Genomic DNA, 15461 nt, shown 5'->3' with positions numbered 1-15461 from the left:
TTAAAGTTTACACCCCTGAAGAAGGTCATTAATTGAATATCTGGGGGCAGATTTACAAGAAAGTGACGCATCTGTAGAGATGTGTCACTTTCCCTGCACCAACATGCAAAATCCTTGCGTCACCATGGATACGCCGTATTTACAATATGGCGCACCATGGCGCAAGGATTGACAGATGTGTCAGAAATTCTGACACATTATCTTTACCATTTTTACTTCAATTGTGTTATTTCTCCAAATCTCTCCAGTGGAACTTGATGAAGCAACCATGGAATAACCTACTAGGTGCAATGCCAGTGACTGACAACTCAGCAATGTCATTATTATTCTCAGTTAGAAAAACAAATAACAGGCTCCTCAGGGTGATGCGGAACTGGTACAGCGTGGAAGCTATCGACACAATACTCTGATGTGAACAGCTGGCCTACCTGTTGTTTCCTGCCCGTCCAGTCGACCCCACCCAACAAGCAATCGTGGCATAGTGCCCAGTCATTCCACCCTCAAACAAAGTATACCTGGCACAATCACAACCTGTCCGGGCTGACTCTCCCAGCTATCCTCCAAGCACCTAGCGGTGTTAGCTGGGGGGGGGGGGGGGTCCACCTTTTAGATGACATGTTTTACACCAAGATGTCTTGTCCAGACATCCAGGAACAAGCAATGTTCAAGATCAGCAGCATGAGCCTAATCCTCAAAACACTAGCCACAGCACATTTAGTAAAGTTTTGCTTTTTCTAGTAACTGAACTCAAATAAAAATTTGCACAGATAACTTAAGGCGGTTCTTTTAAAAAGCAAATGATCTATATTATGCATTTAGAAATGAACAGCAGCTGAACATAAATAAAACAAATATTCTAGTGCCGAGTCACAGGCGAGGGCCGATAATGAGGGGGAGGGCCTTTAACAACCGATATAGCTGAGGCAGAAGGGCTATGCAGCTATTAGAACCTTTCATCCATTAAGGGTAGAATGTTCTAAATTTAAAAAGGAAAACAGAAAGACAAACATTGGAATGTTGGCGCATAAGGCTTATATCAGCCATTATAAGCCCGGAGCGCTCCATTGTCATCAATGGAGCTCTCCACAGTCTAATGTTCTAATAACTTATATTAGAACTTTGGAATGTTGGGAGCTCCATTGAAAACAATGGAGTGCTCCGGGCGTATAATGGCTGGTATAAGCCCGGAGCACCAACATTCCAATGTGTCTTTGTTCACAGCTCTGGCTGTGAACAAAGACTTCAGGGAGCCTGAGGGGATTTGAATCCCCTCGTGCTCCCTGAAGGCTTTGTTTTGTTAGAACATTCTGCCCTCTAGTGGCAGAATGTTCTAATAGCCTTATAGCCCTTCGTAGCAGGGCTATACCGGCTTTTAAAGTCCCTCTGCTTTGTTAAAGTCCCTCGCCTTCGGCTCGGGCCTTTAACGCTGCAGCGGGCCTTTAACAGCCGGTATAGCCCGCTACAGCGGGCTATAAGGCTATAATAGTCAAGCTCTGATGTTTTTTCCTTATAATTGATGTATGGGTCCATCACAAGTCGCTGATTATAAAGAACTCAGAGACTGACGTTTATACAGAGATTACAGAATTGCATGTATTATAAAACAATATGTATAAACAAGGAAAAATGGACATTGTTTTTAAATATAGGAGCTAGATAGCACGGTTCCTCTGTGAATCCATGTATACGCGGATCGAGTTGAGTAGGTGCAATTTGATGGATTTCTCAGTCTGAAACCCTTGTGGAAGTTTCTAACTGCACTTTGGAATATCCAAATGTGAATAAAGAATAACTAACACTTTCATATCCAGAAACTCCTGGCCTTAATTTGGATCGAAGGGTGGAATGTTGAGTGCTTCAACGATGACAATGGTGGGGTAACGGTCTATTACCGCTGGTATAGTCCCGCAGCCATCAACATTGAAATTCCCTAATACATAGTCACTGGCTGTCCCTCTCCACTGTCCCTTCTCAAGATTCAAGGAGCTGCCCTGAACAGAGGCTGTGACCCAGGTGAGAATTTTCAAATCCCCTCCCGCTGCTCCCATGGGCACCGGTCTGCTTCGCAGTCATAGGAGAAAGAGGGGGAAGTCTCCACAGTACCTGTCCAGGGACGTAGCTTCAAGGGGGTTGTTTGGAGTGTTACCCGTCCCTAATGAATGTATTCTTGGATAAGTAGTTGGGTACAGGTGCTTTCAGCCAGGTATTGTGAGATGGCAGTCGGATTTCAGCAGGAATTTCTACCTGCACTGACAAAAATGCACATAATGGCACATTGTTCTCTCCAAGTACTTCTACCAATCCCATTCCTCTCCCTTTCGCTGCCCCTTAGGCCCCTCTCATGCACCTGGTTTGTCGCCGTATTATGTATTTAAACATTATATGCCAGCCTGATTGTCGGGAAACCCGACGCTCATCTCCAACCCCCCAATTTTACTGGCCTAGCTAGGCCCCTGCACCTGTATATCCCTCTGTCTTCATAAATAAAACAAACAATTAGAAATTAGGGCTACAGGAACTTCTCCCTCTCGTCTTCGACAGGTCCTGTCCCTTCCAGTCAGCTACTGCCGAACCACATATACTGACTCACCATGGCTGTGCGGTGACTGAGATGATTGGACAGTAGGAGCTATCAAAGGAGGGAAAGAGCAGCAGGGGTTTTAAACCTTGTGTTTCACCTCATTGGACCACGTTTTCTAATAGCCGCATGGACGTCGAGTCTTCAAAATGCTAGTGGTAGTGGAAGTTACAGCGCATGCTCAGTGACCAAAGTTCATCTGACATGGTTATGTCATATGACCCTTGATGTTCTCGCAGGAAATTATATCACATGACATTTTACTCTAGTGGCATCACAGGAAGCACTTCACTAAAGTTTAAAAAAAATACATTGAGTGTGTGATTAATAAAATGCAGATAGCATTCCTACTTGAATCATACCACCCCATGTCTCTTTCTTTCACCATCTCTGTCCTTCTCAGTAGGGGTGGGCGGAATTTGCGTGGTCGTGCTACGCAAAGCTCCGCGAAATAGTAAAAAATCTCCGCAAGCACGCAGAGTTCCATGAACACGCAGAATTGTATGTCCCGCCGTTCGTAATGCTTTTTTCCTGTTCACAAACGCTGTTTGCGTGCTCGGGGGAAAATATCTTGCGAACATGCATTTTGAAAGTGCGAACAAGCAAAAAATTCCGCAAAGACACGGATCGCCCAATTTTTAGCAATTCCGCATTCTCCGCGGAACGTGAAATTACCCAAATTCCGCAAATTCCTCAAGCGAAACGGAATTTACTGCCCAGGCCTACTTCTCAGTTTCCCTCAGTATCTGCCTCACCTCTGTAGCTCCTAGCCTCATAGTGCCTTCCTAACTTTCCTGTCCCCTCCATCTCCCTGTCATACCCATCTCTGTATTTCTGTTTTCCCACTTCACTCGGTCCTTCTTTCTTCTCTCTGTTCATGTTAACTTTCACATCTGTATCACATAGTAATAACCCCTCCCCTATATCCTCTGCCCACATTACCTCAGAGTTCGCCTCTTCAGTCCAACTGCATAGCTCCCCTTCTCTGGCCTTATTCCCTACCTTCCCATTGCTTACCTAAATCTCTTCCAGTTCTGCTTCCAACTTTGCTTCTCTTATTCTCACCTCTAGTCCTTGCAACATTTCCATTCGACCAATAGGACTTGTATTCACTCACCAAAATCCCAAATACTCTTCGCCCTTATTTTTGACCTCTAATATTTGCTATTCTTTGGTTTCCATCTCTACCTCTCACTTTTATATCTACCCCTTTACACCACTTCCCTCACCTCTGGCACAGACGTTCAGAGACACCAGTCTTCTAGATTCCATGTTACTCTTCCATGCTGGTAATTCATTGCTTCTTGTCTCCAACTTTCCTAGATGTCCTCACAACTCAGTTTTGTTCCTGTCTCTTCCTGCAATATTCTCCCTCACATCTGCACTGCATCAGTCTGTCACTCCCTTTGCCATCCCTTCTCTCCACTCAGTCTGCTAGGCCTCAGTTCATCATCTTACCTTCTTATACATCATGTATTGGATAGCTCCATCCCCCTCACTCTTTCTCCCACATAACCTCTCTTAGCATCCCTTTCGTGGCCTCACTCTCATAATGTCCATCTCTTTCTCTTCCTCTTATGTTTACACTTTTTACTTTCTCAGTTTATCCTTTACCCTTTTTTGTCCATGTCTTGCTAAGACATGTTCCTTAACTGTAAGAGAGTAAAAGCTTATGGTCCATTTGATGCACAGTGGTCTGGGAATGGAGGTCAGACATGGAGCCTACCCATCTGCGACAGGACCACGGTTCATTGCTTTCGGTGCACCCCCACAGTCGACCCCAGCAAGCCACACGCTTAGAGCCTCGTTACAAGTGGGCCATGTACCAGCCGCCAAGAATCAGCGATACTTGTGGCATCAGTACACCCAGCAGGGTGGATTGCTGGGCATTACTCGATGATCGCTCGCTGAGGGTACCCTCACAAATGAGCAACCATTGAGGAAACTAGATGTACCATGTCTGATTCCCCTAGTCATTCCCATTCCTCCCTCGAGTTTCAACCAGACTTTTCAGCCCTTTTAAGCTACTGACGTGTCCAGGCAAAATGCACAAAATCCATGGCCTTACCACAAGCTTGTAATCCAATTTGGGCTAGTGAGTGTTTTTATCAATCCTAGCGACATTACCAGGGGAATCGTAATGAGGACCTCAGAGGCGTTCCTTGCCAAAATAGCTTTTTGCTTCAGGCTAATGAGTCCCCATGCATGGCAACAGCAGTCGAGAAGATGAAACAAACTCTGCTCCTGGCATGCAGCACTAAAATACACTAGCCATGCAGGTAGGGCTGCACCCTAGATTAGCTCTCCTCCTCTCTGTCTTCCCCTCCTGTTTCCCTGTCTGCCACCCCCACTTGACCCATGAAACCTCAGAGTGGTTGTCCTATCTGTTGTGATGAGCATGGAAATGAAAATAAGACTTAAAGAAAAACATCATCATAGGAAGTCACCAGTACAGCCCTCCATAGATACACTCCAAACCAGGGCCGGACTGGCTAGACAGGGCATTGGGCATTTCCCCGGGAGGTTGCAAGTGTGGGAGACGGTTTTGCAGCTGTGGGGCCTATTTTTTTGTTACGAGGCGGATTTGCAGCAGTGCTGGATTATCAGGCCCCAGTAACAAAAGCAGCAGGCAAGCATTTCCAGACTCCCAGAGCCAGGCAATGCTTCTCCAGGGGCTGGTTCAAGAAAAGTGCCAGGTCTGCTTTGGGTTCCCATTCCAGTCCTGCACCAAACACGCCTTAACTTGCCCAGTAGCTCTCACAGTTCCTCCTCCATGGCACTGCTCAGCGCTATGAACTAAAGCAAGATAAGAGCACATCTCGGATCACTTACACATGACACCAAAACGCTTCCGTCATATGTCCCGTGTAGGCCCATTGTCATTTTCCCTATGTTAGCATGAGCGCAAAGCAGGCACTCACAAGGACAACATTCTACCAACCATGCACTCCCCCACAGTGTAGCATGTGACCCGTTTGAAAAGGCACTTTGGTGTCACACACTGTATAAATGCAACAATACAAAACATAAAAGGCCTATCCAGGCATGCCTTCTGCAGGCCCAGCTAAGCAGCCAGATTCCTATGCTTTTGCATCAAGAAGTGAGGAAGCGAACATCGGAATCCTGCAGATTGGGTACATCCACGGAGTGTTTGTTACACAACTACTGGATAGCAACATTTGCAATTAGTAGTTTGTGCACTACGCTTCATGGAGTGTTCATTTTTATAAATAAATGTATTTTCTGATAAATAGTTGGGTACAGGTGCTTTCAGTCAGTTACGGTGAGATGTCTGTCACCAGGGATTTTTACATACGCAGAGATAAAAACGCAAACACACTCTCTCTCTGTTTTGAAAGTGCTAAAAATGTTGGTAGTTTTGTAAAATATTGTTTTTTTCTCTTAGTTCTCCCACCAATCTCATTCCTCTCCTTTTCCACGACCCCTTAGACCCCTTCATGCATCCTGCTTGTCATATAATGTATTTTAACATTATGTGCCAGCCTGATTGTTGGGAAATCTGAAGCTCACACACGCTCACACACACCCCCGCCCCAATATTACTGACAAAGCTATGTCCCTACTCACAGATGAAGATCATTTATTTCTGAAACAGTTCTTTGCCACCTCGTAAGGAGGTGGACATTTTCTTCTCTTCAACATAACCCTGCATTCCAAGTAAAAAAAAAATCCTTAGCCTAACAACTTCAATTACAACCATAAAACATCTTTAGAAAGCGACTGTGATATTTTTATACAACAAGAGTAAAATCTAAAACGTTTATAACCGTTATAAAGTGTACTGCATTGTGCCTGCCAAGTTTCTCGATTTATGTGCCAAGCTCAAGGTTTCAGACACTCCCATTCCATCTCTTCTTGGTACAAACTATAAATGTTATATACTTCAGTTGTTTTTTATGAGAGTAATGTTTTATAGTATCAGAAAGCCTTTGACGAACACCTATTTGCGTTCACAATAAAACGCAGAACTATCACTTCCACCTTTTTTTATTACACCTAAAGATAACTACAGGTCGCCTGAAATACCACTGAAGACCGCTAGATGACAGCAAAGTTCGATAATGAAAAGTAATAGTACTTTTATACAAACAACAAGTAACTCAGTAAACGGGCGTTTCTCAGAGCGTCCTGCTTTATAGGGCCATTATATTGAAACTTCCTATGCGCGTTAGTACATTAAAACTAGACTTATTGACTTTCTTATGCTGTTGATGTATTCCACACCCTTCTGCGTTTGTGTGTTTTAACATATACAAGTACAAGTAGGTGTGGCTTACTAGTTACTACACATGATTCCTCATTAAAACATTAAAAAGCCTGATGTAGTGAAAAACAAAAAGCTTTACATATATAATGCATGTATGAGATAAAAATAAATGTATGTGTGATTACTTTCAGATGTAAAATAGTCCCTGGTGGATTACAATGCAAGCTTTCAATAGGAGGAGGAATGTTACACGAAACAGCCAATAGCTAAAGGTGATGGAAAGCGTGGTTCTGCTCTAGGGGGCTCCAGAGCGCACTCAATGTATATTTGATAGGAGTGCAGGTAAGCACTCTTTAGAGTACCTGTTTGCACCTGAGAAGTGCCGGTATTCTGCCATTACATGTAGTGCAGCATTGCTGAGAAGTGCAGGTATTCTCCTATTAAATATATTGTAGCATTGATGAGAAGTGCCGGTACTCTCCCATTAAATTTATTGCAGCATTGCCGAGAATTACCGGTACTCTCCCATTAAATGTATCACAGCGTTGCTGAGAAGTGCCGGTACTCTCCGTTTAAATTTATTGCAGCACTGCTGAGAAGTACCGGTACTCTCCCATTACATGTATTGCAGCATTACTGAGAAGTGGTGGTACTCTCCCATTAAATGTATTGCAGCATTGTTGAGAAGTACCAGTACTCTCCCATTACATGTATCACAGCATTGCTGAGAAGTGCCGGTACTCTCCCTTTAAATGTATTGCAGCACAACTCAGAAGTACTGGTACTCTCCCATTAAATGTATTGAAACGGGGCTGGGAAGTGCGGGTACTTTCCTATTAAATGTACTGCAGCAGTGCTGAGAAGTGCCAGTGCTCTCACTTTAAATGTATTGCAGCAGTGCTGAGAAGTGCAGGTACTCTCCCATTGTATTGCAGCACTGCTGAGAAGTGCTGGTACTCTCCCATTAAACGTATTGCAGCACAACTCAGAAGTACTGGTACTCTCCCATTAAATGTATTGAAACGGGGCTGGGAAGTGCGGGTATTTTCCTATTAAATGCACTGCAGCAGTGCTGAGAAGTGCCAGTGCTCTCACTTTAAATGTATTGCAGCACTGCTGAGAAGTGCTGGTACTCTCCCTTTCAAATGAAAGAAGTGCAGATACTCAGTACCGGCCAGTACCTGATAATTTAAAGCACTGGTTAAAAGAATTGGTAAGAATAGTTCAAGCAGACACCTCTGTGCTGCGAAGCCAGGCATTAAATGATGCGCAATAATAAGCATTGACTGCGCCTGCTGCATGCGTTAACACATTAAAGAAGGACTATGTTTTCAATCAGCCATCTCACAGTTCACCGTTTGCTCATGACGTGTCACTTCCTGTCTGCGCAGTAAGTTATGAATAGCTCAGCATAATACAACATTTCTTCCAATTATATACCATCATAAGGTATCCACCATCGCATCTGATATCCTAGATTTCTTTTGAGCAGAGGCGTTTTAAGACATGGGCAAAGTGGGCTCTGGCCCAGGGCCCCAGTGTTTCAGGGGGCCCCCAGATAAAGCTAGCTCTATTCGGCAAATGCTTGCCCTGATGACTTTGAATAATTCTTCAACAGATTGTTTTAAATACTGTTTCTCTTTCGTTTATTTATTGATGTGAGTGATGTGTGAAAGTCTATTACAGACATCTTGCAGGGAAATGTTGTGTTTATGTTTAATGCAACATCCATAAAGAAAGTTTCTTTTAGATCAAATCAGAACCTCATATATGAGAAATGGGAGGGTGTCACAGAGATGATTTGCAGTAGAATTAGTGAGCGGCTGATGTGTTACAATATTGAAAACACACATCGCTATCTTTGAATATTAGATGTAACAACTTCAGAATTTGGCTCAGTGTGTCTGTCAACTGTCAATGACCCGACCAAAGAGGGCATGAAAGATCTGAAAGTGGATCATAAATTCAAAATTGTTCTGAACAGGGGCCCCCAAAATACAATCTGCCCAGGGCCACCAAAATCCTTAAGGTGTCCCTGCTTTTGAGGAGGTTTTAATTACGCTGTGCACAGCGCGGGACGCTCAGATCTGTTTTACAGCGTCGTAAGCAGAGGAATGCCCAAATGTAAAACTGACTCACCTATTACTGAGCCTCTGCTGCTCTCTAGCGGTTTTATTAATTAAGCGCGTTTCATTGCTAAATGCAGAGTAGTGGCATGTCTGGTAGTTTGGCCCTGCTGTTTATTTTATTTTTGTGCTGCTGTCCTTGGGTTCGTTCAGCTCACTCTAGAGTCCTAACCAAAGAATTAAGAATGGTTACTGCAATAAATACAACAGAAAAATATTACTTGCTGAATGCAATGCGCGTATTACATAATGTCTTTTCATTTGTCAAAAATCGTGATATTGAGTCTACTTTCCAGGTCTAAAATAGTCCCTTTAGCATTCCAAGGAAGGTGGAAGGATACATCCAAAAAGAAATAGAAGACGGTGGCTGTAAATATGAGGCAATGCCTCAGGCCAGTGGCTGGCGGTACGGTGTCAAAACAATCAATGGCTGAACAAGCCTGACTCAAAAGTACACTATGGCTCATATTACAAGCGAGGCCACATCAACTAGTCTTGCTTTAGGGTGTCTGGCCCAGGAGACTGGGATAACCATCTGGAATCTCCTTTTTCATGTTTTCCTTTACAGGAAAGAGTTAAAAATATTCCAGGGTGGAGAAGAGGACATGGCAGCCTCACCCAAGACAAAGGGCCCCTGGGTCTCAAAACAGACCAGCGTTTATGGCCTTTTTACATCTGGGACACGTGAAAATGTGGCTCACATGACTGCCCCATGCATGCCAATAATTAGAAATAGCTAAAAGTGAGATATGGTGAACGAGATAAGGGGGAATTGAGGCACGATATCTGAATGACTGGCTGCAAAATACTGGTTGTAAATTAGGACCAGTATTTTTGACAACCAGTACAGAGTTTTAAGAACTGTTGTATGTACGAATATGTTTCTCCTAGACTACTGAATCACAGTGAGTCGTAATCTGACCTATCTCATGAATAATAATGAAGCAAACACAAGGAGATGAGGGACGGAGCGCTGAAACTTTTCAGACACACCCCCAGTCACAGATCAGGGTTGAATCCATCATCGTTCTTTAGCTTTCTCCGCCACCCCAGTTCTGACCTAGCTATCTGAAAGTCAGTCTTGACCCTGTGCCTCATGGGAACAGTCCAGCCCGAACTACCAAGCCAAGTCTTCCCTGGGCCAGAAACAAGCATCTTAGAACCGGTTTCAGAGTAACACCCCTCATCAGCCAGGCTAGCTTGAATCCAGCGGCAAAGTGAGCAAGGGACCCATGTCTGGGCATACCCTGCCAACTTAGGGTGAACAAAGCAAACACAAGGAGATGATGGACGGAGCTCTGAAACGTTTCAGACACTCACCTCCAGTCACAGATCTGGGTTGAATCCATCACCGTTCTTTAATAATGATGCAGGTCTCAAATTGGGACTCAATGATATTGGGGGCCATCACAGTAATAGTAGTCTGCTGGGGTCAACAAACTAACCTGTCTGTGAATTCATTTTCAATAAAGCAAACTTATTTTGACTGCAGACCAATTTCCTTAAATAAAACAAGACTGTGTTTATAGAACAAAAGTTTCCTTTTTTAAGGTTGTTTAAGAGTTGGCAATAGTACCATGGTCAACTGCCCATTCCTAAACAAACTTTTGTTAACATTCACAAAGTGGAACGGGTCGCTGGGGGATCTCTTCCCTTTTGCAAATGCATTACCACCTCGTTTGAGGTGTTGGCAAATTTTCAATTTTTTGTGTCTGGATTTCAGTCACAAATCATTCATACATAAGAAATTGATTTGGTATATTAAACAGACGCCTACAACATTTCCCATCGAGATACCAATTCAGAATTCATTTAAAATCCTGTTTGTGGAGTTGGAATAACATTTCTGGTTCCTAAAATGACCTGATGCACAGAAAAAAGCATTTTAATGGTTGTAAACCTCAAAATAGTGTATTTGCTACAGTAAAAATGCTGAGTACTTCTGGGACAAAATTAAAGTAAATTGCAGTGGAGGATTTTTTAAGGAGGATAAAGATAAAATAACAGCTTGGTTTCCTTAAATAAATTCAGGAATATCTTGACTTAATCAGCATTGTCGGCATTTATCTTTAAAAAAACCTCACTTTCTTTGTCACTGACACGTAAAAAAAGACCCAAAGGCGCCAACTTCTACAAGGCTGTGGACTCTGCTATCGAGGAGAGCGTTGTAGAGTAGCCCTCTTCATCCCTGAAGTCCCATTGAGATGCTATCAGTGGGAAAGTGACAACAGTGGATGGGTCAATTTTTTCAACCTTTTATACTTTTTCAGGCAAAGGAATTCAATGCTAGTGAGAAGCAGATATGTTGCTTAGTGGCTACATTTCAGATATCTAGACAAAAAAAAATATATTTTAATTTTAACTCCCCTTTATGACTGAATTGGTTGATCCCTGAGACTCTGATCCTGATCCTACTAAGAGTGCATAAAACCGGCTGTGTTTCCAGAGTGTATTATACAAGAATATTATTTAAGAATGAACGATCTGTTAGCCGCTCGACAGACATTAAGAGAAAAATTGCTTATGCATGAAGAAATACATTCAGGACACATTAGTGATTGGGTTATCATTTCTGTTTGAATATTGTATAATAAGAAATGCACATTAAGTGTAGATGGTGATCTCTAATATTTCAAATTCGAGCTCTCTTTAGGGCAACAGCAACCCATCCGGGGATTGCCATGGGAGGCATGACAGACCCAGGCAAGGAAAATCACAATGTTCCCCAAACAGAAGAAATTAAAACCTTTGCATCAGGGAACAAGACCATTGGAGGATGAGAGCTGCCATGAGGAGAAGGAAGAGGCTCACAAGCATCAAGAGGAGGTAGATGAGGACAACCACAAGGATGAAGAGATGGACATAGAGGGAGAGGAGAAGTAGGGACATCAAGTCCAGGAAGGCTAGGAACATCAGGACCAGGATTAGCACCACTAGGTGGATCAGGACCCACCAGCACCTCCAAGAGGAAGAGAGAAATGACCACCTGTAGGACCACTACCATCATAATGATCATCAACTGGACAACCGGAACAAGGGGCGCCCAGACGACCATCAGTAGGAGAACCAGGAGAGTGGAGAGGACCAGGAGGTGGAAACCCACAAGCAGATCCAGGCCCATGAAAACCAAGACCAGGATAATGCAGAGAAGGTCTTAGAGGAGGGGGGTGGTGGCTAAGAAGACAAAGAGCAGGTAGGCTGCAAGGAGTAAGAGGACTAGTACGACCATGAGGACTCATAAACTAGAACCAGGAACACCAGCAACGCAAGAACAATCAGAAGAACAAAGAAAAGAGAACAGCAGGACCAAAGAAGATTGGGGAAAGCAAAAAGGCAGGGGATACTGAAGATCAGGATAAGGCCACCAGTAGAACCTTGAGAATCATTGTCATGACTACCAGAAGGAACATGACTTGGAGGGCAGGTCATGATGGACAGGAGACTGGAGACCAGGTCACCCATAAATAATAGGAGGAGGCAGAGGATTAGGACGAGGAGAAAGAGAGCCACCGTGGGAACCATGGCCATGACTATCAGGAGGAGAAAGGATCACCAGGCGGCTCAAGACTATGATCAAGAGGAGGATGAGGGCTAGAGGCACAAGGACTAGCAAGACCAGAAGTGGTTCTAGACCACACGTATTAAGATATTGTGAGAAAGTGGCTCTGTATATACTGTTCCCAAATAGGTACAGGGTGTACAGAGTCCACAGTCCCCAGAGGTTTGGTAGAGGCTAAAGTCAGATATGACCTTACTCTCTAAAGTGGTAGCTTGATCGAGCAGTAAGGCAGTATCAGAGGACAGTGTAAAGCATTTGTTGCACACACTCAGCCAGCAAATGGTCTCACACACTCAATAACTGAACTCTAGGCCAATGGTTTATATATAAAAAATATATGCTTGTTTTATTTTAGAACCAACAATAGGTATTAAAATATACTTTCTTAGAATGAGATGCTTTATATAAATACTTTTGCAATATGCAATTGACTTTTGTAGAAAGTTACAAGTGGTTGCAATAGGCAACACAATTTTAAACACAATAATGCTTTGAGTTCAATGGAAGTCTCAAGTTATTTGCCACAGATTACTTTTAGGATTACTTTTGGAATTCCAGGACTGGATCCTAGATTCAGTCCTGGGTCAGTACTTGGAATCAAGTGATGAAAGTCGACTTAATTACTGTGATGATTTTTAGACAATATTTTGCTATTTTAAAAGTTGACAAAATATTTCATAGAAAACAGTCAATGATTCCCTATGGCAGAAAATTCAAGTTGCAGGTATAGTATGTTCTTGTTACTTTTGTAATCCAGTACTGGGTGCCTAGACTCAGTACTGGGACCTTTATCCAAAACAGGTAAGTAATTACGTTTTCAGAAATTATACGATTTTTAAAGAATATTTAAAGATTGCAGAAATTGACACTTTGAAGAAATTTCACAGAAAAACAGTCAATGATTTCCTATGGGGGAAAATTGGGTTACTGGTAAGTACAGTTGTAAGTATTTTTCAGAGTCAGTGCTGGGCACCAAGATCCAGCACTGGGAGCTCACCTAAGAGCAGGTGAGTAATTTCGTTTTCGTTACTCGGCTGATTTTTGGTGAATATTGTGAGATTTGAAAAGTCCACACTTAAAAGAATTTTCAGAGTTGAAGTTGATGGGAAAGTCAATAAAGTCTCATTGCTTCCCCTAAATAGGAAACATAACATTTGAAAGGTTTTTGTATAAAAATACTAGAATAAGTGTTTCTGACCCTGCTTAGGACCCAATAAGACTAAGGAGATTGAGGACCACTTTATCTAAGGTCCCTAAGATGTAAATAGTTGGACAATTTCGTACTGTATAGTGAAGAAACACAATTAGTGGAGATTTAAATTTGCACAAACGTTATATTATTTGTTTTATGTTTATGTCTTTGTCGTAATGTGTAAATAAGATGTACAGGATAAATGTGTAAATACTGTAAGATAAAAGGAAGTCTAATGATGAAGAGCTAACTCTGTTTAAAGCATATGTAAAAAAGAAAAATAAGATTGTTAGTCTCAGCCAATTAAAAGGACTGATTGACAAAACATTGTGGTGATCTATGGGTTCAGAGGCAAATATTTGTATATAGGGCACCAAGATCCAGCACTGGGAGCTCACCTAAGAGCAGGTGAGTACTTTCGTTTTCGTTACTTGGCTGATTTTTGGTGAATATTTTAAGTTTTAAAAAGTCCACACTTAAAAGAAATTTCAGGAAAAGCCAGTCAATGTTACCCTATGGAGAAAATTGAGTTATCGGTTTAAAGGTAAGTACTCGACTGGCAGAGCTAAGGTTCTGGGCATAGACTCAGGGGTCTTGTAGGGTCAGGTAGGTACAGTTGGTTCACCCTCAGCGGCAGAAGGGCGGCCGGGTGCAGAGAGAGTTAGGCCCAATGTTATCCTATGAGAGGTAGGGGGGCCTTGGTTGGTGGCTGCTGACTAGCAGGCCACGAGGCTGTGGGAGCTGGGCTCCTGGTCACTTACTCAGGGCAAGTGGGGAAGTAGATAGGTGTAGAGGTTACACTGCCAGGGCCACTCGGGCGGCTGGGTGCAGGGTGCTTTTGAGCCTTCGGGCGCTCAATTGATTTCAATTGGAAATCTCCTGTTTAGAAAAAGACTGCAAGCTCGGGGACAAAGATTCTTCGGGTGCCACCACCACTTCGAGAGGTAAGTTGGGTAGTTGGAGGATAGGTAGGTACCCCGGGATTGGGCACAGGGGGCCGCGGGGCGCCGTGTGCAGGGGTGCCTTTTGGTGTCGGGAAATCTTACCCTCTGTTGATCGCGGTTGGGGGGGGACCTGGTTTTGAGGCTGCAGGCTTCTTCAGGAGTGTTGAGGGAGGTCCTCGGGTGCCGGACTCGGGGTCACAGTCGCCGTGGGGTCATCCTCGTGGTCTTTGTTCACTCCGACACAGGCCAGGCTTGGCGGGTGCAGAGTGGGAAGGGTTCGCGGTTCCGGGCTGCTGCCAGGGATTAGAAGTAGATTTTGAGTAGAGCGTCTACTCATGGGAGTCCCAGGGGTTTAGAGTCAAAAGGTAGCCAGGTCCTCCGGGGTTTGTGAGATTGCTGGCCACAAGAGATGCCGGGTTGGAGCAGGAGCAGGTTCGAGGGTCGACAGGCCGGTAGGGCTGGGGCCAAAGCAGTTGGTGTCTTCCTCTTCTTAGCAGCTGCAGGGCAGGTCTTCTTTCTTCTAGCTCTTCTTCGGATTTTGGAATCTGGAATCTGGGGAAGGAAGGTTCAGGGTGCCCCTAAATACTAGATTTAGGGGTGTTACAGGTAGGTGAAGGGCAGGGACCAATAGGTCCCTGTCCTGGGGTGGGTACACCCCCTATCCTGCATCTCTCCTGTGGGAAGGGGGCAGTAGCCTAGTCCTGATTGGGCAGGGCTTCCCATCTTCAAGATGGCGAGAGCCCGGAGATGTGCTTCACCTCGCCTCCCCCACCTGAGGGGTGGGTTTGGTAGGCTGGCACATCCCCTGTCCTTATTTGGGGTTTCTGGCCAAGC

The sequence above is a fragment of the Triturus cristatus genome, chromosome 12, assembly GCF_964204655.1.
Source record: "Triturus cristatus chromosome 12, aTriCri1.1, whole genome shotgun sequence".
Classification (NCBI taxonomy): Eukaryota; Metazoa; Chordata; class Amphibia; order Caudata; family Salamandridae; genus Triturus; species Triturus cristatus.
This window is presented reverse-complemented; position numbering follows the sequence as displayed.